This window comes from Pseudophryne corroboree, chromosome 8 (assembly GCF_028390025.1).
Source record: "Pseudophryne corroboree isolate aPseCor3 chromosome 8, aPseCor3.hap2, whole genome shotgun sequence".
Lineage (NCBI taxonomy): Eukaryota > Metazoa > Chordata > Amphibia > Anura > Myobatrachidae > Pseudophryne > Pseudophryne corroboree.
This window is the reverse complement of record NC_086451.1, coordinates 287,891,221-287,917,447: the sequence shown is the minus strand read 5'-3', so window position 1 is coordinate 287,917,447 and position 26,227 is coordinate 287,891,221. Positions and strand designations below refer to the sequence as shown.

The 26,227-nt window shown below is 46.5% G+C and overlaps 1 long non-coding RNA gene across 1 annotated transcript; it reads right to left on the bottom strand.

Moving 5' to 3' along the window:
- Positions 1 to 1,378: 1,378 nt before the first annotated feature.
- Positions 1,379 to 23,379, bottom strand: LOC134947723 (uncharacterized). The gene is made up of 2 exons (XR_010182726.1): positions 23,073 to 23,379; positions 1,379 to 1,591 (listed from the first exon to the last, which is right to left on the bottom strand). It is a non-coding gene; the product is annotated as an uncharacterized LOC134947723 (long non-coding RNA).
- Between the last annotated feature and the right edge of the window lie 2,848 nt (positions 23,380 to 26,227).

Genomic DNA, 26,227 nt, shown 5'->3' with positions numbered 1-26,227 from the left:
CCCCTAGGCAGTGGGGCCTACCGGTGGTTTCCCCTGTATCCCTGTGTGCCAGTCCAAGCCTGCCCAGATGTACCCTTTGGCTCATATATTGTCCCTCATTCCGAGTTGATCGCTCGCTAGCTACTTTTAGCAGCTATGCAAACGCATAGTCACCGCCCACGGGGGAGTGTATTTTAGCTTTGCAAGTGTACAATCGCATGTGCAGCCGTGCGGTACGAAAAAGTTTTTTGCTGTTCTGAGTAGGACTGAACTTACTCAGCCCTTGCGATCACTTCAGTCTGTTCGGTCCCGGAATAGACGTCAGACATCCGCCCTGCAAACACCTGGACATGCCTGCGTTTTCCCTACCACTCCCAGAAAACGGTCAGTTGACACCGATAGACGCCCTCTTCCTGTCAATCTCCTTGCGATCGGTTGTACGAATGGATTCATCACTAGAAGCATTGCCCAGCAACGATGCTGTTTGTACCCGTGCGACGTGCGTGCGCATTGCCGTGCATACGCATGCGCAGTAGTAACCTGATCGCTGCACTGCGAAAAATGGCAGCGAGCGATCAACTCGGAATGAGGGCCATTGTGTGTAAATCTGGCTAGCCAGTGCCTCCTGAGCCATTTACCTCCCCTCACGTCCCTGGACTATGACCTCACCAGCAGACAATGCATTGAGAACCTTTGCCTGTGTAGGTTGTGGAGTACCTCATGAAGCTGCTGATGTTGCTCTGATTGATGCTCCCCGATTCTCTCAGTCAGGTGGTGATTTGCATACCACAGGTAGGTGCATAGCATAGCCTTGAGAAGCGATTTGCAAATCGAATGTTAGTAAATGAGGGTATCCTATTTTTGACTATGGGGAAGCATTGATGTTTTCAGAAATGCGATTTTGAGTGGGATTTGAGTGGAATTCGGTTTTATGTTTGATTTGACATTCGATTTTGCCTTTAGCAAATCTCCCAAGTCAAAATCAAATGTAAATCGAATGCCAAATCCCTCAAAACTAAAAATCAAACATTAGTAAATATAGGGCAGCCATCAGGGAGGAACTGGTGTCTCAGGCTCTTGCAGAGAGAGGGGCCTACCCTTGGTTCCTACAACTGATACTTGGGAGAGCTGCTCCAAGTGTGTACAACAGCGGGCTGATGCACAGGGAGGACTTCTTAAATTAAGCCTTCCCTGTGCATCAGCTCTCTGTGAAATGTTCTTGCAGGTCCGTAACGCTCCACCCATATCTGACTTCACAATATATGACATCATATAGGGGTGCAAAGGTGCATCAGAATCTTTTTTTTGGAAGGGGCGGGCTGTCTATTTTGTCAGTCCCAGGCCCCATAATTTCTGATGGCAGCCCTGACTGTAAATATACCCCAAGGCAACAACCAAGCTGTTTTGCTAGTTTATTGTAAGTACAGTACATGCGTCATGAGAATAAAACCTGACACAAAGAAAAAAGAAGCGATTGTTATGATTCTTCATCTGACATGTCCAGCAGAGTAAGTCTGTCAGGTTTGTGTTTTCGTGAACTGAATTGGATTCTTTCGCTTAGTACATCACTGTTGGTAGAAACTCTAGCCATAACCTCCAGTTGTGGTGACTGCTGGCAAAAATAAAAAAATAGGATTTTAATTACCTACTAGTAAATCTTTTTCTCGTAGTCCATAGAGGATACTGGGAATCCATTTAGAACCATGGGGTATAGACGTGTCCACTAGGAGCATTGGGCATTTAAGAATTTGATAATGTGTGCTGACTCCTCCCTCTATGCCCCTCCTACCAGACTCAGTTTAGAAAATGTGCCCGGGGGAGTCGGTCACGCTTATGGAAGCTCCTGAAGAGTTTTCTGCATTTATTTTCTCTGTTATTTTCAGGCAGGACTGGTTGGCACCAGCCTGCCTGCTTCATGGGACTTGAAGGGGAGGGGGGAAGAATGGCCCAACCAGACTCAGTCTAGGAAACTGTGCCCGAGGAGACGGACATACTTTGAGAGAAGGATAGATAAGAAAAGTGGTGACATTATGAACCAGCACACAGAATAGGAAAGCAATGCTAACCAAACTTGAAACATAAACAGCAACAGCTGAACAAACCAGAATACTTAACCAAGTAACAGTGCAGGAAGAACGAAGCACCAGGCGGGCGCCCAGTGTCCTCTACGGACAACGAGAAAGGGATTTACCGGTAGGTAATTAAAATCCTATTTTCTTTTACGTCCTAGAGGATACTGGGAATCCATTTAGTACCATGGGGAAGTACCAAAGCTCCCAAAACGGGTGGGAGAGTGCTGATATTCCTGCAGAACTGATTGACCAAACTGAAGGTCATCAGAGGCCAAAGTATTGAACTTGTAAAAATTTGCAAACGTGTTTGAACCAGACCAAGTAGCTGCTCGGCATAGCTGTAAAGCCGAGACACCCTGGGCAGCCGCCCAAGAAGAACCCACCGATCTAGTAGAGTGTGCCTGTACAGATTTTGACCAACTACAGACCGGTATCAAACCTTCCTTTCCTAGGAAAGGTTATTGAGAAAGTGGTTGCAAATCAACTGGAAACCCGCCTGACAACCCATGATATTTACGATCCATTTCAATCAGGATTCAGGAGAAGACATAGCACTGAAACAGCCCTGGTGTGTGTGTTAAATGATCTTCTGATGGCAAGAGACAGAGGTGACTGTTCAATATGAATCCTTCTGGATCTCTCGGCAGCATTTGATACCGTGGACCATGGTCTTCTAATTGAGCGACTGATACATTTCTGTGGTCTGGATGGCACAGTCCTAAGCTGGTTCATATCATTTCTCACAAGCAGGTCACAGAGAGTATCGTCTGGATTATACTCATCACCACCAGTGCCATTGCCATGTGGTGTCCCACAAGGTTCTATACTATCCCCCATGCTTTTTGCAGTATACATGCTCCCATTGGGCGAAATAATCAGGCGCCATGGCCTGGTCTACCACTGCCATGCAGATGATACACAACTGTACTTGTCCTTTGCTCCGGGCACTGATAACCCAATAGCAACCCTAAATGGCTGTCTAGCTGAGCTACAGGAGTGGATGAGCGCCAGTTGGCTGCGACTGAACCCGGATAAAACAGAGGTCCTTCTAATACGACCACAACATCAAAGGACAAGACTGCAGCATAGCCAACCAACTGGAATTACACTCGGGGATTCAGAATTACAGACCAGTGATCGTGTGCGGAATTTTGGCATTGTCCTGGATGGTGGCTTGACACTTAAACATCAGATATCAACCACAATCAAATCCTCATTCTTTCACCTGAGGAACATAGCCAGAATCAAGCACTTAATTCCCTCAGATGATATGCCAAAAGTCATACATGCATTTGTATCATCTCGATTAGACTACTGTAATGCCCTCTATCTTGGTCTCCCAGCAAAATAATTGCAACGCTTACAGCTGGTGCAAAACACAGCTGCCAGGCTGTTAACCAACCAGCCTCGTTCTAGCCACATAACACCCATCCTCTACTCCCTTCACTGGCTGCCTGTAAGATGGCGAATCATCTTCAAGATTGGCTTACTGAGTTTCAAAGCATTACATGACCAGGGCCCAAGGTACCTGAAACAGCTTCTGCCCCACTCGATTACTGCGATCTGTAGATGAAGGACTTTTAGCAGTACCTAAAATCTACCGTAATTCATCTGGGGGTCGAGCTTTTAGTCATGCGGCTCCGACTCCATGGAACTCACTTCCCCGCACAGTGCGAGAAGCCGCAACTATAGAATCCTTCAAAAGTAGACTCAAGACTTTCCTGTTTACTCAAGCATTTCCATAGTGTCCCTTTAGTATCTCCATGCTTCTGTATTTTATGAAAATGTACTTCATTATTTTCTGTACTATATTATGCTATGTATCTGTTAAGCGCCTTGAGTCCTATTGGAGAAAGAGCGCTATATAAATAAAATTATTATTTTTATTATTATTATTTTGGAACCGGCACTCCTGCCGTGGAATAAGCATGCTGGATAGTGAACCTGATCCAGCGTGCAATAGACTGCTTTGAAGCAAGACACCCAATTTTATTGGGATCGTAGAGAACGAACAGCGAGTCGGATTTTGTGTGACAAGCTGTTCTCTTTACATACACCTTCAAAACCCTCACAACATTCGAAGACTTTGAAGTAGCAGAGGTGTCCGTCACAGCCGAAACCATAATAGGTTAACATAGAAACATAGAATTTGACGGCAGATAAGAACCACTTGGCCCATCAAGTCTGCCCCTTTTTTTTTTTTTATCCTTTATGTAATCTCAACCCTTTTTGAACCCTAATTCTTTGTAAGGATATTCATATGCCTATCCCAAGCATGTTTAAATTGCTCTACAGTCTTAGCCTCTACCACCTCTGATGGGAGACTATTCCACTTATCCACTACCCTTTCTGTGAAGTAATTTTTCCTTAAATTTCCCCTGAACCTCCCCCCCTCCAGTCTCAGTGTATGTCCTCGAGTTCTAATATTTCTCTTCCTTTGAAGAATGTTTCCCTCCTGAACTTTGTTAAGACCCTTGATATATTTGAAAGTTTCTATCATGTCCCCCCTTTCTCTTCTCTCCTCCAAACTATACATGTTAAGATCTTTTAGCCTTTCCGGGTACGTTTTGTGATGTAGGCCATGCACCATTTTAGTTGCCCTTCTTTGTACACTCTCTAATGTATTTATATCCTTCTGGAGATATGGTCTCCAGAACTGGACACAGTATTCCAGATGGGGCCGCACCAATGACCTATACAGTGGCATTATCACTTCTTTTTTCCTACTACTGATTCCTCTCCCTATGCAACCAAGCATCTGACTTGCCTTTCACATTGCTTTGTTGCACTGCTTTCCTGCCTTCAAGTCACTTGAAATAGTGACTCCTAAATCCCTTTCCTCCTCAGTAGTTTCCATTATAGTACCCTTGATACTATATTTAGCCTTTGGGTTTTTGAGACCTAAGTGCATGATTTTGCATTTTTTAGCATTAAACTGTAGTTGCCACGTTCTTGACCATTTCTCAAGCCTACCTAGGTCATCAATCATTTGTTTTACCCCTCCCGGTGTGTCTACCCTGTTGCATATCTTTGTATCATCTGCAAAAAGGCATACCTTCCCTTCAAAATCAATACCATCTGCAATGTCACCAACAAAGATATTAAAGAGAACTGGACCAAGTACAGATCCCTGGGGTACTCCACTGGTAACATTTCCCTCCATAGATTGCACTCCATTAACTACAACTGTCTGTTTCCTATCCTGCAACCAGACTCTTATCCATTTAACCGTTTTATAATCCACCCCCACGCTTTCAAGTTTATTTAGCAGTCTGCGATGTGGGACAGTGTCAAATGCCTTACTAAAGTCTAGATATGCTACATCTACAGCTCCCCCTTGATCTATTATTTTCGTCACAGAGTCAAAAAAGTCAATAGGATTTGTTTGGCATGATCTACCACCAGTAAATCCATGCTGTTTTGGATCCTGTAAGTGGTTTGATTTAAGATATTCCACAACTCTTTCTTTTAATAGCTTTAAGAGAGGAAGGGGCCTGCGTGTAATCTCCGATTGTGCCTCCTCCTCTCCGGCCGTACAGTAGACTCTGGCATTGTCCCAGACCCTACTGCACATGCGCAGGTCTCTGTGAACATGTCGCCCGCGTCGCATTACAGGGACATCTCTATAGCCGCAGTGACTATTTTTCGAGTGATATTTGCCACTCTGCAGCCAGCACCGGGCCAACAGAGAGGTGAGTTTAATTAAATGGGTGCAGGGTGTGCGGTGTTTGATATGAAAAGCGGACACCACCTTAGGAAGAAATTGCTGACGAGTTCTGAGTTCAGCTCTGTCCTCATGGAAAATTATGTAGGGGCTCTTGTGAGACAATGCCCCTAGCTCCGACACACGTCTTGCTGCAGCCAAGGCCAACAGTGTGATGGTCTTCCACGTAAGGTACTTTACGTCAACCTCCTGTAACGGTTCAAACCTGTCTGATTGGAGGAACTGCAGCACCAAATTGAGATCACAAGGTGCCATGGGAGGCACAAAGGGAGGCTGGATGTGCAGAACACCTTTCAAGAACGCCTGGACCTCAGGGAGAGAAGCCATTTGTTTTTGAAAGAAAATAGACAAGGCCGAAATCTGGACTTTTATGGAGCCTAGACATAGGCCCACATCCACTCCCTACCGCAGAAAAAGCAGGAGACGTCCCAGATGAAATTCCACGAATATTGTCTGCTCTCACACAAAGAGACATACTTCTTCCATATACGGTGGTAATGTTTAGACGTTACCCCTTTCCTGGCTTGGATCATAGTCGGGATGACCTTATCAGGAATCCCTCTCCTGGCTAGAATCAGCCATTCAGCTTCCATGCCGTTAAACGTAGCCGTGGTAAGTCTTGATAGACGAGCGGGCCCTGTTGCAGAACATCCTCGCGAAGAGGCAGAGGCCACAGCTCTTCGAGGAGCATCTCTAGAAGGTCCGTGTAGCAGGCCCTTATTGGCCAGTCCAGAGCAATGAGTATTGCTTGTACCTTTTCCCTTTTTATTCGTTTGAGATTTCTTGGGATCAGAGGAAGTGGCGGAAACACGTACACCATCTGATAGACCCATGGAGTCATCAGAGCATCTACCACCACTGCCTGTGGGTCTCTCGACCTGGAACAATACCGCTTGAGCTTCTTGTTGAGAAAAGAGGCCATTATGTCGATTTGTGGATATCCACCGACGTGTCAAGCACCTGAACACCTCCGGGTGAAGGCCCCACTCCCCTGGGTGCAGGTCGTGTCTGCTGAGTAAGTCTACTTCCCAGTTGTCTACTCCTGGAATGAAGGCCGCTGACGACGCCACTGCGTGTTTTTCTGCCCAGAGGAGAATTCTTGACACCTCTGACATTGCTGCTCTGCTTTTCGTTCTGCCCTGTCGGTTTATGTACTTGACCGCCGTCACATTATCCAACTGGACTTGAATGGCTTGATCTTGAAGTAGATATGAGGCCAGCAGAAGGGCATTGTATATAGCCCTGAGTTCCAGAATGTTGATTGGAAGGGCAACTTCCTGACTTGACCATCTGCCCTGAAACTGCACCCCCAGGGTGACTGCTGCTCCCCAACCTCTGAGGCTTGCGTCTGTGGTTAGTAGAATCCAATTCTGAATTCTGAACTGTCGACCCTCGATTAGGTGAGAAGTCTGAAGCCACCATAGAAGAGAAATCCTGGCTCTTGGCGACAGACTGATCCTCTGGTGCATGTGAAGATGCGATCTGGACCATTTGTCCAGCAGATTGAGTTGCAAAGGTCTGAAGTGCCTCGTAAGAGGCTACCATTTTCCCCAGAAGGCGAATGCATAGATGCACCGATATCCGGGTTGGCTTCAGGACATCCCGATAGATTATGTAAAAAAACGGTATCTATAGTGAGCACTATTCTCTTTAAAGGAGATTTACAATCCAATTAGACAAGTCTGGTTTGTATCAAAACAAAACGACATACATTTTATTTGGACAGACTACCATGAATCTAAAGTGACACAGTGCACATATTCATGACATAATTACATGAAACATGAAAATAAGTGAATAGGTAGAATGTAATTTATTGCACAGACCCTTTAGTAAACATTAGCATGTAAACATTTGGAAGCAGTCTTTTGTGCTTATAGAATAGAAAAAAAGCGGAACTTTTGGCTCATACCATTTAAAGTATGTGGTGTGTGCCTTGATGTTAAAAAGCAGGTTCCCAGTAGGCAGCCCAGCAACACACCACACACTTTTCCCCAATAAGGATGGATCCAACAGGAGTACAGGTAGGAGCCCTGGTTGTTAAAGTCCCGATATCACCATCAGCACAACGCGTTTCAGATAGGTCATCCTTTTTCAAGTGCATGGTTAGGTGTGTATCCTCTAACGCAGTGGTTCTCAAACTCGGTCCTCAGGACCCCACACAGTGCATGTTTTGCAGGTAACCCAGCAGGTGCACAGGTGAATTAATTACTCACTGACACATTTTAAAAGGTCCACAGGTGGAGCTAATTAAGTCACTTGTGATTCTGTGAGGAGAACTGCAAAACATGCACTGTGTGGTGTCCTGAGGACCGAGTTTGAGAACCTGTGCTCTAGCGCTATTTAAACTCCAGGTCCAGAAATGTTAATTTCCTGGTTCCCGCAGTTTGTGTTCCATCGCTATACCGGAACTGGAAGTGTGCATTCCACCGTCCACAGATGTCAGCGGAAGTAAAAGAAGGATGTTTATTGACTCATTTCACAGGAAGTGGATGTTGGTGATTCATTCATCCCTTAGCCTGCGTTTCATATCCAAGCAACACCGGAAAATAAACATTTACATCCTGATACAAGTGCTTTTAAAACTTGCTGGTGTCTAGTTTCATTTCACATAATGGATTTAAGATTCAGAAACATTAGCATTAATACAAGTTGCCGTATTCCTACATTTTACTTAGTATTCCCATGAAGTCCATCCCATCCATTGCATTTTAGTGATTTTCCATTTCATCCATAGAAAGATACATAAAAAAATAGGATTTTAGTACCTACCGGTAAATCCTTTTCTCCTAGTCTGTAGAGGATGCTGGGGACTCCAAAAGGACCATGGGGTATAGACGGGATCCGCAGGAGCTTGGGCACACTGAAAAGACTTTAACTGGGCGTGAACTGGCTCCTCCCTCTATGCCCCTCCTCCAGACCTCAGTTATAGGAACTGTGCCCAGGAGAGACGGACATTTCGAGGAAAGGATTTTTGTTTAAACTAAGGTCTACAAATATACCAGCCCACACCACAAACATACCGTACAACCGGAGTAACAGTAAACCAGATAACAGTATGAAATAACAACAGCAACAAGCTGAAAACAAAAAATACACAACCCGTGTATAAACTAATTTAACCAGCAAGAACACACTGCAAGTAACAGTCCGCACTGGGATGGGCACCCAGCATCCTCTACGGACTAGGAGAAAATCCTATTTTCTCTTACGTCCTAGAGGATGCTAGGGACTCCAAAAGGACCATGGGGTCTATACCAAAGCTCCAACACGTGCGGGAGAGTGCGGACGACTCTGCAGCACCGATTGAGCAAACATGAGGTCCTCCTCAGCCAGGGTATCAAACTTGTAAAACTTAGCAAAGGTGTTTGAACCCAACCACGTAGCTGCTCGGCAAAGCTGAAGTGCCGAAACCCCTCGGGCAGCCGCCCAAGAGGAGCCCACATTCCTAGTAGAATGGGCCTTTACTGACTTCGGCACCGGTAGCCCAGCCGAAGAATGAGCTTGCTGAATCGTACTACAAATCCAGCGTGCAATTGTCTGTTTAGAAGCAGATTGACCAATCTTGTTGGAAGCATACAGGACAAACAGTGCCTCTGTCTTCCTGGCAACAGCCGTTCTAGCGACGTAGATTTTTAACGCTCTCACAACATCCAGAGACTTTGGCACTACCACAGCATCCGTAGCCACGGGTACTACAATAGGTTGGTTAATGTGAAACGAAGAAACCACCTTCGGCAGAAATTGTTGACGAGTCCTCAATTCCGCCCTATCCGAATGGAAAATCAAGTAAGGGCTCTTATGAGATAAGGCCGCCAACTCCGACAGTCGCCTGGCAGACGCCAGAGCCAACAGCATGACTACCTTAAAAGTGAGAAACTTCAACTCAACCTTACGCAAAGGTTCAAACCAGGAAGACATAAGAAACTGCAAAACCACCTCAAGATCCCATGGTGCCACTGGAGGCACAAGCGGAGGATGGATATGCATCACTCCTTTCACAAAAGTCTGAAACTCTGGGAGGTCAGCCAATTCCTTTAGAAAGAAAATAGATAAAGCAGAAAACTGCACTTTGATGGAGCCTAATTTCAGGCCTGCATCAACGCCTGCCTGCAAAAAATGGAGAAACCGATCCAAGTGAAATTCTTCCGCAGGAGCCGATTTAGTCTCACACCATGAAACATACTTTCTCCAAATACGGTGATAATGTTTCGCTGTAACCTCCTTCCTAGCCTTAATGAGAGTGGGAATGACCTCCCCGGGAATACCCTTACGAGCTAAGATTTGGCGCTCAACTTCCATGCCGTCAAACGCAGCCGCGGTAAGTCTGGAAACACGCATGGTCCCTGCAATAACAGGTCCTCTCTTAGAGGAAGCGGCCAAGGATCTTCCACAAGTAATTCCTGAAGATCCGGATAACAGGCTCTTCTTGGCCAATCTGGAACGACGAGAATCGCCTGAACCCATGCTTGTCAAATGATTCCCAGTACCTTTGGAATGAGAGGAAGTGGAGGGAACACATACACCGACTGGAACACCACGGAGTCACCAGGGCGTCCACTGCACTGGCTTGGGGGTCCCTTGACCTGGAACAATACCTCGGAAGCTTCTTGTTGAGGCGAGACGCCATCCTGTCGATCAGCGGAATTCCCCAACGCTTTGTCACTTCTGCAAATACCTCTTGGTGAAGAGCCCACTCTCCCGGATGGAGATCGTGTCTGCTGAGGAAATCTTCTTCCCAGTTGTCCACTCCCGGAAGGAAGACTGCTGACTGGGCGCTCACGTGTTGTTCCGCCCAGCGAAGGATTCTTGTGGCCTCCGCCATAGCAGCCCTGCTCCTTGTTCCGCCTTGACGGTTTATATGCGCCACCGCTGTGATGTTGTCCGACTGTACCAGGACAGGTCGACCCTGAAGAAGGCTTCTTGCTTGCAGCAGGCCATTGTAAATGGCTCTTAACTCGAGAACATTTATGTGGAAACAAAGCTTCCTGGGGCGACCATTTCCCCTGGAAATTTCTTCCTTGGGTGACTGTGCCCCAGCCTCGGAGGCTTGCATCTGTTGTCAGAAGCACCCAGTCCTGGATACCGAACCGGCGCCCTCCTAGGAGGTGAGAACTTTGTAGCCACCACAGGAGAGAAATCCTGGCCCTGGGAGATAGACTTATCTTCCGGTGCATGTGCAGGTGAGACCCGGACCATTTGCTCAGCAGGTCCCACTGAAACACCCGGGCATGAAACCTGCCAAATGGAATGGCTTCGTACGCCGCAACCATTTTCCCCAGAACCCGAGTACAGTGATGGATCGACACACTTGTCGGCCTCAGAAGTTCCCTGACCATCGTCTGCAGTTCCAGAGCTTTTTCTTCTGGAAGAAATACTCTCCGTAACTCCGTGTCCAGAATCATGCCCAGAAAGGGCAGCCAAGTGGTCGGAATCAACTGAGATTTTGGCAAATTTAGCACCCATCTGTGCTGACGCAGAACCGACAGTGACAAATTCACACTTCTCAGCAACCGTTCCTTGGACCTCGCCTTTATCAGGAGATCGTCCAAGTACGGGATAATTGTAACCCCTTGCTTGCGATGGAGAACCATAATTTCTGCCATGACCTTGGTGAAAATCCTCGGGGCCGTGGAAAGCCCAAACGGCAACGTCTGAAATTGGTAATGAGAATCCTGTATCGCAAACCTGCGGAAGGCTTGATGCCGAGGATATATCGGGACGTGTAAGTAGGCATCCTTTATGTCGACTGACGCCATAAAATCCCCCCCTTCTAGGCTGGCAATCACAGCTCAAAGAGATTCCATCTTGAACTTGAAAACTTTCAAGTATGGATTGAGAGATTTTAGATTCAGAATCGGTCTGACCAAACCGTCCGGTTTCGGTACAACAAAGAGGCTCAAGTAGAACCCCTCCCCCCGTTGGGACGGGGGAACGGGAACAATGATCCTCTGTTGACACAACTTTTGTATCGCTGCCAGCACCACCTCCCTGTCCGGAAGAGACACTGGTAAAGCCGAAATAAAAAACCGGTGAGGCGGCATCTCCTGAAACTCCAGCTTGTATCCCTGAGACACAATCTCTATGACCCAAGGATCCAGGCCTGATTGAATCCAGACCTGACTGAAGATCCGCAGATGGGCCCCCACCGGTCCAGACTCCCCCAGGGAAGCCCCAGCGTCATGCGGTGGACTTGGTAGAGGCAGGGGAGGACTTTTGGTCCTGGGCGCCTGACATGGCAGGCGACTTCCTTCCCCTTCCTCTACCCTTTGAAGCGAGGAAGGAAGAACCTTTTCCACGCTTGTATTTATTTGGACGAAAGGACAGCATCTGCTGATGTGGTGCCTTTTTCTGTTGTGTGGGAACATAGGGAAGAAAAGAGGACTTACTTGCAGTCGCTGTAGAGACCAAGTCAGCCAAGCCGTCCCCGAACAAGACAGTACCTTTGAAGGGTAAAGCTTCCATAGCGCTCTTGGAGTCGGCATCAGCATTCCATTGATGGATCCACAGTGCCCTCCTGGCCGAGATCGCCATGGCATTGGCTCTTGATCCCAAGAGACCAACATCCCTCGCCGCATCCTTCAGGTAATCTGCAGAGTCCTTGATATAAGCAAGAGTCAAAATAACATTATCTTTATCAAGGGTATCCATATCAGCAGCTAAATTCTCAGCCCATTTAGCAATAGCACTACTCACCCATACCGACGCCACAGCAGGTCTGAGCAATGCACCCGTATTAGTGAAAATGGACTTCAGAGACGTCTCCAGCTTGCGATCCGCCGGATCCTTGAGAGCTGCCGTGTCAGGAGGCGGAAGCGCCACCTTCTTAGACAAACGAGATAGAGCTTTGTCAACATTTGGAGATGCCTCCCATTTTTCCCTGTCATCAGAGGGGAAAGGATACGCCATGTAAATCCTCTTGGGAATCTGCCACCTCTTGTCCGGCGACTCCCAAGCCTTTTCACAGAGTATTCATTTCATGAGAGGGGGGAAACTTCACCTCAGCAAATCCTTGTTTCCTGCACCGCAGGTTCATCAGAAATGCGTAAAACATCTTTTATAGCCACAATCATGTACGGAATACTCTTAACTAATCATGGATGTAAAGCAGCCTCAGTAAATTCGACCTCGGAATCAGAATCCGTGTCGGTATCAGTATCTACCACTAGAGTAAACGGCCGCTTTTTTGACCCCGATGGGGTCTGCACCTGAGGCAAAGCATCCTCCATGGATTTTTTCCCCACCTGTGTCTGTGACTCAGATTTATCTAACCTCTTTGACAAAGAAGACACATTTGTATTAATTGTATTTAACAATGTGAGTAAATCAGGTGTCGGCTGCACCGACAGAGCCAATTCCAGACCCGCATCTGCTCCCCCAATAACTTCCTCCGGTGAATAACATTCAGCCTCAGACATGTCGACACGGAGTATTGACCCACCGACACACACACAAACAATGCCTCAGCTAGGGGACAGGCCCACAAGGAAGCCCGGAAGGAGAAACACAGAGGGAGTATGCCAGCTCACGCCCCAGCAGCCATATATCCCGCCAAAAGCATATATGTGAAAAGCGCTGCTTAAAGGACAATAATATGCACCACAAACCTGTGCCCCCCCGATTAGCTCCCTGTTACTTTTAGTGGAGCTTTGGAGGTCCCGGGCCAGCGTCTCCTGCAGCCGCGTGTTGAGGAGAAATGGCGCCTGTGAGCCGCGCGGCTAAGCTCCACCCCTTCCTGGCACGCTTCAGCCCGCCAAATTTGAAAAATGAAAATGCCGGCGGGGGTCTGAAAAACGGTTTCTGCCGGCTTCCCAGACCTCAGTAACTGCTGCCCATGGCACCCCCCCCCCCCCCAGCGCCCTGCGAGTGCCGTTGGAGAAGTGTGTGGGAGGGAGCATGCGCTGTACCTCGTTACTGAAGTCTTCTGCCGTCCTGAAGTCTTCTGCATACTCACCTGGCTTCTGTCTTCTGTGAGGGGGGTGACGACACGGCTCCGGGAACAAGCAGCTAGGCGCACCAAGTGATCGAACCCTCTGGAGCTAATGGTGTCCAGTAGCCCAAGAAGCAGAGCCCTTAAACTAAGTAGAAGTAGGTCTGACTTCTCTCCCCTCAGTCCCTCGCTGCAGGGAGCCTGTAACCAGCAGGTCTCCCTGAAAATAAAAAAACCTAACAAAAGTATTTTCCAGAGAAACTCAGAGAGCTCCCCTAGTGAGTGTCCAGTCAGTCCTGGGTACAAAGTCTAACTGTGGTCTGGAGGAGGGGCATAGAGGGAGGAGCCAGTTCACACCCAGTTAACGTCTTTTCAGTGTGGCCAAGCTCCTGCGGATCCCGTCTATACCCCATGGTCCTTTTGGAGTCCCCAGCATCCTCTAGGACGTAAGAGAAAGATAAAAATATAAAAAACACGCAGGTTAAAAGATTGCTTTAACACATCACATCATAAACCATTTTAATTCTAAATTTGAGTTCAGGCCATGTGGGACCAATGTATTAAGATATATATCCATTCCATTTCTTTCTTGGCTAGACGTATGTCAATATGTTTGGATCTGATGGACTCTTTTATTTGATCTATGCCAATAAATCTCTTGATATTGGATTCACAATTTCTATGTACGGTTTTAAAATGTGATGACAGAGGATGATTTAAATGCCCCTTCCTTATATTGTAAACATGTTCTGCCATGCAGGCTTTTAAATTACGAGTAGTTTTCCCAAAATATACTAACTGACACATGCATTCTATTAGGTAGATTATACTCCTGGAATAACAAGTAATACAACTGTTTATAGTGTATTTTTTACCTCAAATGTTGTAAATTTTTTTTAGAGTTAAAGGGATTATTTGTGGTGGCACATCAAACATGAACCGCATCTATGAAATCCCTTTGTCCTCTCACTAGTTAATTTTGGTTCATATAAAGTGTTTTTTTACAAGTTTATCTTTAAGGGATGGTGCCCGTCTATAGATAAATTTTGGTCTACTTGGATGGTGCTGTTTCAAGATGGGATCTTCCTGCAGTACCCTCGGGTGGCTTGGGGGCGAGGTGCTGCGGGGGCACCGCCACTGCTTTAGCGCAGATTGACATGCGGACGAGCGTCCGCATGTCAATCTGCTCTCACTAACCCTACGCTGCTTTAAGGAGGGACACAGAGGGCACAGCGCGCGCCTCTCCTGTGTCCCTCCTGGGTCTCCGGCAGGTCTAATAAAGGAAGTGCCGTTCGTGAGCTCTGATTGGCTCACGAACCGGCACTTCCTTTAACAGACACGCCGGAGACCCAGGAGGGACACAGGAGAGGCGCGCGCTACGTCGTGTCCCTCCATCACAAAACAGCGGGGGAGCCGGAGCACTGGGGGAGGTGGCTTATGTGGCACTGAGGGGGCATATGTGGCACTGGGGGGGTATATGTGTACCTGGCACATGGGGGGGGGGTATATTTGGCACTGGGGCATGTGAATACTTGCCACTGTGGGGGAATATCTGGCACTGGGGGCATATGTGGCACTGGTATGTGTACCTGGCACATAGGGGGGGGGCTATATTTGGCATTAGGGGCATGTGAGTACTTGGCACTGTGGGGGAATATCTGGCACTGGGGGCATATGTGGCACTGGAGGGGTATATGTGTACCTGGCACATGGGGGGGGGGGCTATATTTGGCACTGGGGCATGTGAGTACCTGACACTGTGGGGGAATATCTGGCACTGGGGGAATATGTGGCACTGGGAGCACAGCCCTAGCAACAAGCACTACCCCCTAGCAACGAGCATGACACCCAGTGCATGAAACCCCTGGCAACGAGCATGACACCCAGTGCATGAAACCCCTGGCAACGAGCATGACACCCTGAGCATGAAAACCCCTGGCACCGTGCATGGAACCAAAAGCATGAAACCCCTGGCAATGAGCAGGTAATTTAAAAGTAATTAGAAGCCTTACTGTAGGACTTAATGTGTAATGGGCATTACGGTGTGGCATAATGTATCACAGACATTGCGGTGTGTGTCATAATGTGTCACAGGCATTACGGTGTGTGGCATACTATATCACGGGCTTTGTGGTATAATGTCTCAGGGGCATTGCAGTGTGGCATAATGTATAACGGGCATTGCGGTGTGTGGCATAGGGTATAATGGGCATTGTGGTATGTGTCACAGGCATTACGGTGTGTGGTATACTATATCACGGGCATTGTGGTATGTGGTATAATGTCTCCGGGTCATTGCGGTGTGTGTCATAATGTGTCACAGACATTGTATGTGCTATAATGTATCAGGGGCATTGCAGTGTGTAGCATAATGTATAACGGGCATTGCGATTCCTATCATAATGTGTCACAGGCATTACGGTGTGTGGCATAATGTGTCGGGGGCATTACGGTGTGTGCATATTGTGTCATGTGCATTATTGTGTGCGGCATAATGTCTAAGGGCCATTGCAGTATGTGGCATAATGTATACTGGGCATTACTATAAGGAGGAAAAATGACAAATAATGTAAGGGGCATGAATCAGGATTATTTTTCTTTCCTGTGGTGGCTAACGTCTGGGCATGCAGGTTGCAAAACTGGGGTATAAGGTAGTCCTTTTCCTGCAATGCCACGCCCATTTCAACGAAGCCACACCCCTTTTTGCAGCGCGCGCATGTTTGTCCCTTTACTAGTGCCAATTATGGGGGATGGGGCGAAGAATTTTTTGGCTTGGGGGAGAAAAATTTCTAGTTACGCCACTGGTACCCTCCAATTTCTTTGTATACTTTTTTCTAATTCTCTGAAATGGGATCCATATTGACTTATGAATGCCCATTGTAGAGAAGCATCACTTTTTTGAGATCTTTTATTATTATTTTCTTTTAGTAAAGGCCCATATAGACGGGCCGATGCAGGAGAGATGTGTGCTGAGCGAACCGCTCAGCACACATCTCTCCCGCCGCTCAGTACAGCGCGATCTGTGCTGAGCGTGTGGGGTGCGGGCGGAGATGGGGGGGCCGCTCACTTCACCCAGCGGGTGAAGTGAGCGACCCGCTAGATTGGCCTGCATGCAGGCCAATCTAGCAGCAGCGATAGCGATGTGCGGGGCCGCGCATCGCTATCGCTGAGGGGGCTACACACGGAGCGATCATGACGATATTCTAAGCAATCTAGTCAGATTGCTTAGAATATCGCTCCGTGAGTACCCCCCTTAAGTCTTCCCTTTTAATCTCTTTTACTTTTTCTTTTAGAATATGACGTCCGCGGCTGGTGGAATGCACACTTCCAGTTCCGGTATAGCGATGGAACACAAACTGCGGGAACCGGGAAATGAACATTTCTGGACCTGGAGTTTAAATAGCGCTAGAGGATACACACCTAACCATGCACTTGAAAAAGGATGACCTATCCGAAACGCGTTGTGCTGATGGTGATATCGGGACTTTAACAACCAGGGCTCCTACCTGTTCTCCTGCTGAATCCATCCTTATTGGGGAAAAGTGTGTGGTGTGTTGCTGGGCTGCCTACTGGGAACCTGCTTTTTAACATCAAGGCACACACCACATACCTTAAATGGTATGAGCCAAAAGTTCTGCTTTTTTCTATTCTATAAGCACAAAAGACTGCTTCCAAATGTTTACATGCTAATGTTTACTAAAGGGTCTGTGCAATAATTTACATTTTACCTATTCACTTATTTTCATGTTTCATGTAATTATGTCATGAATATGTGCACTGTGTCACTTTAGATTCATGGTAGTCTGTCCAAATAAAATGTATGTCGTTTTGTTTTGATACAAACCAGACTTGTCTAATTGGATTGTAAATCTCCTTTAAAGAGAATAGTGCTCACTATAGATACCGTTTTTTTACATAATCTATCAACATTATAGCACTAGTGTTTGTGCTTTTTGTGGTGTCAATATAGTCTGCAGCAAAATTCTCTTTGAATGCGCACCATTTCACCATAAAAATATAATTTTCAGGTTATCCCGAACCATTGACTGGATTACCAATGCCTTTTCCAACAGAAGGAACACTTTCTGCGACTGTCCAGTATCATTCCCAGGAATGGAAGCCTCCGTTTTGGCTCTAGGTGAGATTTTGGAAGGTTCAGAATCCACCTATGATCCCGGAGTAGTTGGGTTGAGAGGGCAATGCAGTCCAACAACCTCTCCCTGGACGGTGCCTTTATCAGATCTCCAGGTACGGGATTATATTCACTCCCTGTTTGCGGAGGAGGAACATCATCTCTGCTATCACCTTGGTGAAAACCCTCTGTGCCGTGGAGAGACCAAATGGCAGGGCCAGGAACTGGTAGCGACACTCCTGTAGTGTAAACGGTAGATAAGCCTGATGAGGCGGCCAGATCGGAATGTGAAGGTACGCATCCTTGATATCCAGAGACACTAGGAATTCCCTTTCCTCCAGACTTGAGATCACCGCACTCAGAGACTCCATCTTGAATTTGAACCCCCGTAAGTACGGGTTCAACGACTTGAGGTTCAAAACCGTCCGGCTTCGGTACTACAAACAAGTTGGAATAATATCCCTTGTTTTGCAGATGAGGTGGAACTGGAACAATGACCTGAGTCTGCACCAGCTTCTGAATGGCGTCCTGTAAAGTTATACTTGACTCCTGTGAAACCGGTAAGCTTGATTTGAAGAATCTGTGAGGTGGGAGCGCCTGGAATTCCAGTCTGTAGCCCTGGGAAATAAGATTTATGACCCAGGAATCCTGGCACGAAGTTGTCCAGATGTGACTGAAGACTTTTAGCTGGGCTCCCACTCCCCAGTCTTCCAGGCATAGCGGTCCACCATCATGCTGAAGGCTTTGAGGAAGCAGAGCTTGAACTCTGTTCTTGAGAACCGGCAGTTGCTGGTTTGCGTGGTTTACCTCTAATGCCTCTGGTGGCTGTAGAAGCACCTCTGGTTTTGCCCTTAAACTTGGCTGTCCGAAAGGACAGGAAACTGGAAGCGGAGTAGGCCTTCCTGGCTCGGGGAGCTGCAGAAAGAAGATAAGTGGACTTACCTGCAGCAGCTTTGGAGATCCATTTATCTAGTTCATCTCCAAATAAGGACTCTCCTGTAAATGGTAGGCCTTCCATGCCTTTCCTGGAGTTCGCATCAGCAGTCCACTGGTGTAGCCATAAGCCCCTGCGTGCTGACACTGCCATAGCGGTGGTGCGTGCATTAAGCAAGCCTATGTCTTTTATGGCTTCCACCATAAAGTTCACAGAGTCCTGTATATGTTGCAGGAGTAAAACAATCTCCCCCATAGATAAGGAATCTAACCACTCAATTAGGTTACCTGACCATTTAGCAATGGCTTTAGTGATCCACACACATGCTATAGTGGGTCTCTGGGCCTCCCCAGCAGCTGTGTACAAAGATTTGAGTGTGGTCTCAATTCTACGATCAGCCGTGTCTTTCAGGGAGGCTGCACCAGGGACAGGCAATACTATTTTCCGTGACAGCATGGAAACTGAGTCTGGTAGGAGGGGCATAGAGGGAGGAACCAGCCTACACTATCAAATTCTTAAAGTGCCCATGGCTCCTAATGGACCGATCTATACCCCATGGTACTAAATGGATCCCCAGTATCCTCTAGGACATAAGAGAAATATACACTGTATCTCAGTACTTTATAAAATGCTGGAAAACAAGCCATATTTTTAAATATTAAATAGGCCCCCTAGTATTTGCATGTCTTTATTTGGTTTTTCAGGGGATAATGTATTTTTGTGTTTGTTCGGTTGTGTCCAGTTTGTAGTTAACCAATCACCTGTTTAGGGGTGTGTTTGTGGGTGTAGTTGTGGAATTGTTGCAGTAGTTTCTGTGTAGGGTACATTCTCGCCAACCCATCCGGTTACTGTGTCTTGGTTGTCAGCTTTATTGCGGCAAGGAGCGGTAGCAGTGGTTGTCTCTAGTAGATCTTGAGGTGCTCTCCCCACCAATATACTGTACGGGTCATCTGATTCTACCCTACTGGGGTCAACGGTACTACCAGTCCTGGTAGGCCTTTTGTTTCATTAAGCGGGGGGGGGGGGGGGTTGGATACCTTAAGTGTGTGTGGTGGGCTGGCAGAAGGCCCCCCAACTACGCCAGATTGTGGTGATGAGCAGGCTGTTCCTTCTTTCTTCACCACCATTATTTCCCTCCTCATATCCTATATAATAAAGCTGACCCTTTTCCCTGCCAATAAATCTCCGTGTATTTATTTATGTAGTATAAGTAATGGTTTATCATTAATGCCCGCACAAAATGCTGACAGACATCAAATGTTAGGTAGTTTAAGAACAAACCTGCGTAGTAACATTGTGAGGCGAATTCAATTAGCTGCGATAAATTACCGCAGCTAATTGATCCCCGGGATTAATTCAATTAACCCCGATAGCCGGCACTATCGGGATTTTGTTTCACCTGCCTAGAGGCAAGAGAGACAAAATCCACAATAAGGGTAGTTTTTTCGCGGCCACGTTCCCAAAAACGTATGGCTCCAGGAACTTATCCTGGATCCTGTGTTTTTTACATGATAGCGGGTAAATTTCACCACGATAAAAACAGGCTCTAATTGATTTGCCCAATAAAAACTGACCATCTCATTGACCAAGTGACCAATATGATTCGGCCGCTCGATATGTCTTTCCAGACATAACAACTGGGTGGGCATTTCAATTTGCCCAACCAGTCAGTGGTGGATATTCCACTAGACACATGAGGCATGTGCCTAGGGGTGCCATTTATTGGGGTGCAGCACAACATGCTTCCCTACATGAGGGCCCTTCTAGACAATTTGCTTGATGAGACCAGCTAATTTTGTTTTTCTTTTTTTGTAATCACAACTTATATTTTTTTACTGTGCAATGGGCACAGGGTAAGGTAGGTGTGTGTGTGTGTGTGTGTGTGGTGGTGGTGGTGGGGGCGGGCAAGATTGTGGCTGCTTTGGCAGTCTGGAAACATAAGGACCAGCCCGACATGAAGGGGGCAGTGACGTGATGGGGGGCAACCGGTAATAATGTATCTAGGGATGGCCTGATGGCTAAATACGCCCCTGCGCCCCCTTGTGATGTCATTGTCAGTGGTTCCTGTGGCCACATAATGGGTTGGTTGGCGAGTTGCCCATACAGTACACATGATATATAGTATCGTTCATTGGCTGTACAAATGATATATTGCACAGTGTGTACCCCAGTGACGTGCGGTTAGGTGAATGGTTGGGGAGGCACACATGGGGATGGGTCTGAATGCTGGGAGTCTGTCTCACCCCCTACTCACTGTAACTCTCCCCTCACTACACTTAGCTACAGTGTCCATTGAGTCTCCTACCTGCATCCCTGTGTCTTCTCTTGCTGCTGCTGTCTTAGTTCTGACTACAGTGCACTTCTTAGTCACATGACACACCCAAGTGTCCATCAGTACACAAGGCCTGCCCCCACACTCAGAGGCATGCCTCTATTAGCTCCCTTTCTGTGCAGCTTTACTGCCAATGGTGTGGCCCCAGCTCTGCAAAGCAGTGACTGACTGTAGAACCAAGGCAGAGCTTTTGCGGACTCATCTCTCAGCTGGTAATTGTTAACTATAAAAAGGATTACAATAAACAAAGAAGTGTTTATGTTATGAATATCTTCTTTGTATTATTCTAATCATTGTTATATAAAATCTCAGGAGTTTGACAGGGAGTATGACAGGTAATTAAATTCCCCCCACAATGTTACTACGCAGGTATGTTATTAAACTACCTGCCTACCCTGACTGCATGTCCCTGGTGTACCCAGCATAAGTTAGAAGCAGATTCCATCAAATTATGCAGTTTTACGGAACAGTGCAATGCCAAGCCCCACAGTTATATTTGGGTATGTACCCCATGATACCGTTCTGGCCTTCCATGCCCTTTTTGAAAGCAGAGCAGGGGGCATGTGCAATTTGGTGGATGTTGGGGATGAGATGAGACCTCTGCTAGGAGCACCATTCGCTAAATGTGTCCAAAACATGGTTTTATTCCTAAGTAAATGAGGCGCAAAATGCTTTGTCTCTGCCCTTAAAAATAATTACTTTCTCTCATCTGATAACAAAACATCCTCTTTGCATGGAATTGGGAACTATACAGCAACTATCCAGCATTCTCTCAGCTATTTCACATACTAACCCATGCACATGCCTGTAAAAAAACATGTCATAAACAGAGAAAGCAAAGTCACTTATCAGTGCAATCCAGGTGCTGGTATTAAGGGTTATTCTGCACGGATTTCAGATTCTGCTAAAAAGCTGAATCTGCAATCCCTTCTGTAGCATGCTGAGGGCCGCCCAGCATGCTAACTCCCACTGCATGGCTGCGACCACAATCCAATTGCATTGCGATCGCATTCAGATTGCGGTTTCTGCAATTGTGGACAAACCCCTGCAACCACAGCTAGGCTGTCTATGCAGGCAGTCCGCCGTCATTTTTCCCATCGGAGCAGCTGTGTGTGACGTCCGACCTCACCCCCGTTAATGCTGCCACGACTCAGCAATGACATACGCCGCCACCCCCCTATGGCCGTCGCTGTTAACCAAAGTGCAGTCGCATCCTTCCGGAATGTGATCGCACTTTGATTGCGTGCACACACTCTGTGCGTGTGCGGCACATGTGCAGTTTGGCAAAAATCGCTCATATGCGATTTTCTGTAAATTACGAATCACCCTGAATGAGGTCCTAAGCCTTAATATGGGATGTAGTTATGCCGACGCCGTTCACCTGTATCTAACCCCTTAATGTGAAGCTTTACAGAGTAGTAGGTATAGTAGAGTCTGGAGAATGTCTCCCAAAAGAAAAGCTGTGATTCACAGAGCAGAATTTGTCGATTCAATTCTCTGTTGCTCTTTTAGAGATACAGTATATATATATATATCTGTATATATATATATATATATATATATACTGTATATACACAGTATATATATATATATATATATCTATCAATATAGTATATATCTATCTAATATATCTATATATACACATAATATATAATATATATGTCATTATCTCAGTAGGGGACCCAAAAATGTAGGATTTTGAATTTTGGATAAGGGATACTCAACCTGTACTTATACTGGTCATTGATGTTCCAGAAGACTGTGTATTTATGAATAGGCGTTTCATTCCCCCCATTCCCTATACATTGTAATCTATAGACTCTCACCTTGTGTTGTGTTGTAAGTTACTGAATTGTTGTCATGGTGAATCTGACATGGACAATTTATAAAATTCTGTGAAATGCATTCAACCAATGGATGCTGCTCCTACTCATATGTTTATCCTTATTATGTACAAAAAGTCTCTTACCTCAGTCCACTCCTTCACAAACTCAGTTATGTAGACAAACAATGCGAGTGCCAATAACAAATACAAGAGCTGCTCCTTATTCCATGGTTTCACTTCTCCCTCTCTTACACGTGGACAGCTTTGTGAAGATCTGTCTCCTTGGACTACGCATGATTGGCTGGTAACACATTTGCAAGGCCTATAAGGTTTGATAAGGCAACCTCTGCTCAAAGCCAGGCAAAGGAGAAAACACAAAGTGCTGGTAGAAGGCATTGAGGCTGGCATGTCTAAGCCATTCCACACCTTACCGTGGCCCAAAGAACACAGTTGATGACATCACAAAGCAAATAGAATACACTGGAATACACTGCATACACCTGTCTAACTCAGTGATTCCCAAACTCGTTTCTCAAGGACCCCCAACAGTTCATGTTTTCCAGGTAACCCAGCAGGTGCACAGGTGTATTCATTACTCACTCAAACATTTCAAAAGATCCACAGGTGAAGCTAATTACTTCACTTGCAATTCTGTGAGGAGACCAGGAATACGCGGAGGGTCCCTGAGGACAGAGTTTGGGAACCACTGGTCTAACGGACTCTGGGGGTCATTCCGAGTTGATCGCTCGCTGCCATTTTTCGCAGCGCAGCAAACAGGTTATTACTGCGCATGCACCACAATGCGCACGTGCGTCGTACGGGTACAAAGCGGATCGACGCTGGCCGATGGATTAAACGAAGAATCCATTCGCACAGCCGATCGCAAGAAGATTGACAGGAAGAGGGCGTTTGTGGTTGTCAACAGACCGTTTTCTGGGAGTGGTAGAAAAAACGCAGGCGTGTTCAAGCGTTTGCGTCGGGTGTCTGACGCCAATTCCGGGACCGGACAGGCTGAAGTGATCGCATGGGCTGAGTAAGTCTAGAGCTACTCAGAAACTGCAAAAAACTTTTTCTCCCCGCTCGGCTGCACAAGCGTTCGCACACTTGCAAAGCGAAAATACACTCCCCTAGAGGCGGCGACTATCTGATCGCTGCTCTGCAAAAAATAGCTAGCAAGCAATCAACTCGGAATGAGGGCCTCTGTGTCTTTCAGTGTTAGTCTGCTTATTCACAAGACACATAACTGGTAAACCAATGTCCGTTTAATATATATAAATTAAAACCTACAAGCTGCAAAAGACAAACGCTGTACATTGCTGCTTAGTGGCGTAGCTAGGGTAGAGCAAGCACCATACCCTCCAACATTTTACACATAAAAATCGGTACAAATTCAGGAAAGGGGCGTAGCCACGGGTAAAGGGGACATGGCCACGCTCCCTTTCCAATACTTTCAATGGAAGTTTGGAGAGTAAAATATCGGTACAGACCATAAAAAAAAAGGTACTGTACCTGCCAAAAATATACGTTATGGTAAGTCCACAGAATCCACAGGATAACACTGGGATATGATGAAGCGACAGCGGATTTGCACCAATCGGTCAAAGCTTTTCGGCCTCCCAGCATGCAACGGGCCTGTCCATATATCCCCGCCTCCTGGCTCAGGCAAATCAGTTGTATTCCCAAATCTCAAGACAGGAGCATCATAGATAGCCCTAAACAGGCGAGAAGAATACACTGCACACCCTTCCGTACAAGAAGGAAGAGGTTAGTAATTAAAAGGATCCTCAAATCACTTGCGTCAGGGTGGGATCCCTGTGGATCCTGTGGACTTAGGAGAAATACCGTTATCAACGGTAAATTCTTACCATAACATATATTTCTCCGGCAAGGTCCACAGGTAATCCACTGGATAACATTGGGATTTCCCAAAGCAATTTAGTGGTGGGGACGCTTCTGACTGGACAGGAGAATCCTTTGCTCAAATTCAGCGTCGTAAGAGGCAAAGGTATCCATGGCATAATGTCTAATGAATGTGTTAATGGAAGACCATATGGCTGCCTTACATATCTGTTCTGCTGCAGCACCACGTTGTGCTGCCCATGATGGACCTACCTTACAAGTAGAGTGAGCAGAGACTTTAGCCGAAACAGGGAGATCAGCTTGAGAATATAATTTCTGAACTGCCTCTTGCAAAGCCCTGGCCTTCGTCTCTACCCGAGATGGGCTGGTACAAAAAAACCTTCAAGGAGGGTGCTTCTTGAAGGCAAAAGCATAACTTAGAGATACCGCTTCCTGCACCCAGGCATCTGTCGTAGACTGCTGCCAGATCTGTGCAAACTGAAGTAGTCGGCCCCCAACCCTGGGATTCCCCAGGTGGAGGCCCACACCATCAGGCTGATGGCTTATTTTCTGTTTTACCAACCGGTCCTCTGGTAGCCCAATGCTTTTTAGTCTTACCAAACTTGTTGTATTGGGGCTGCCTGCCATCACTTTTTCTTTTAGCTTTTCCTTGAGACCGAAAAGGGCCAAAAAGCCGGTACTTTAGGTTTGAAATTGTATGTGGAAGCAAACTTTACCTTCTTGGAGTCTGCTTCTGACTCCAAAATATTCGTAAATTCTTTACCAAAAAGAATATCTCCAGAAAAAGGCAAAGATTCCAAAACCTTCTTAGATTCTGAATCAGCTTTCCACGTACGTAGCCAAACTGCTCTGCGAGCAGCGATTGTTGAAGCTGATGCCCTGGAGGCAATAGTACCCATATCCAATGCTGCTTCTTCAAAGAACATTGCAGACTGTTTTATATGTGCTATATGGGAGTTTTGCTCTCTAGGTGCCATTGAAAAATCCCCCTCCAATGCATCAGCCCAGGCAGCCACTGCCTTTGCCATCCAAGCTGAAACCATGGCTGGCCTTATGACTGCCCCAGACAGGGAAAAAAATGGTTTTTAAAAAACCATCCACTCTACTATCCGTGACATTATTTAATGATGTTGAAGGCAAAGGTAATGTAGATTTTTGCACTAATCGAATCACATGCGTATCTACCTTGGGAGCCACCTCCCTTTTTAAACAATCCCCATCTGGAAGAGGATAATTGAAATTCCATTTCCTAGGAATTCTAAACTTCTTATTGGGCGTAGCCCAAGTCTCTTTCATGATTTCCGTCAGCTGATCTGACCCCAGAAACTCAGTCTTAACTGTTTTGGGACGTTTAAAAACAGGTGCCTTGGTTTTTAACACAGGCTCTACTGAATCCTCTAAGGAGAGAATAGCTTTCATTGCTTTAATTAACTCAGCTA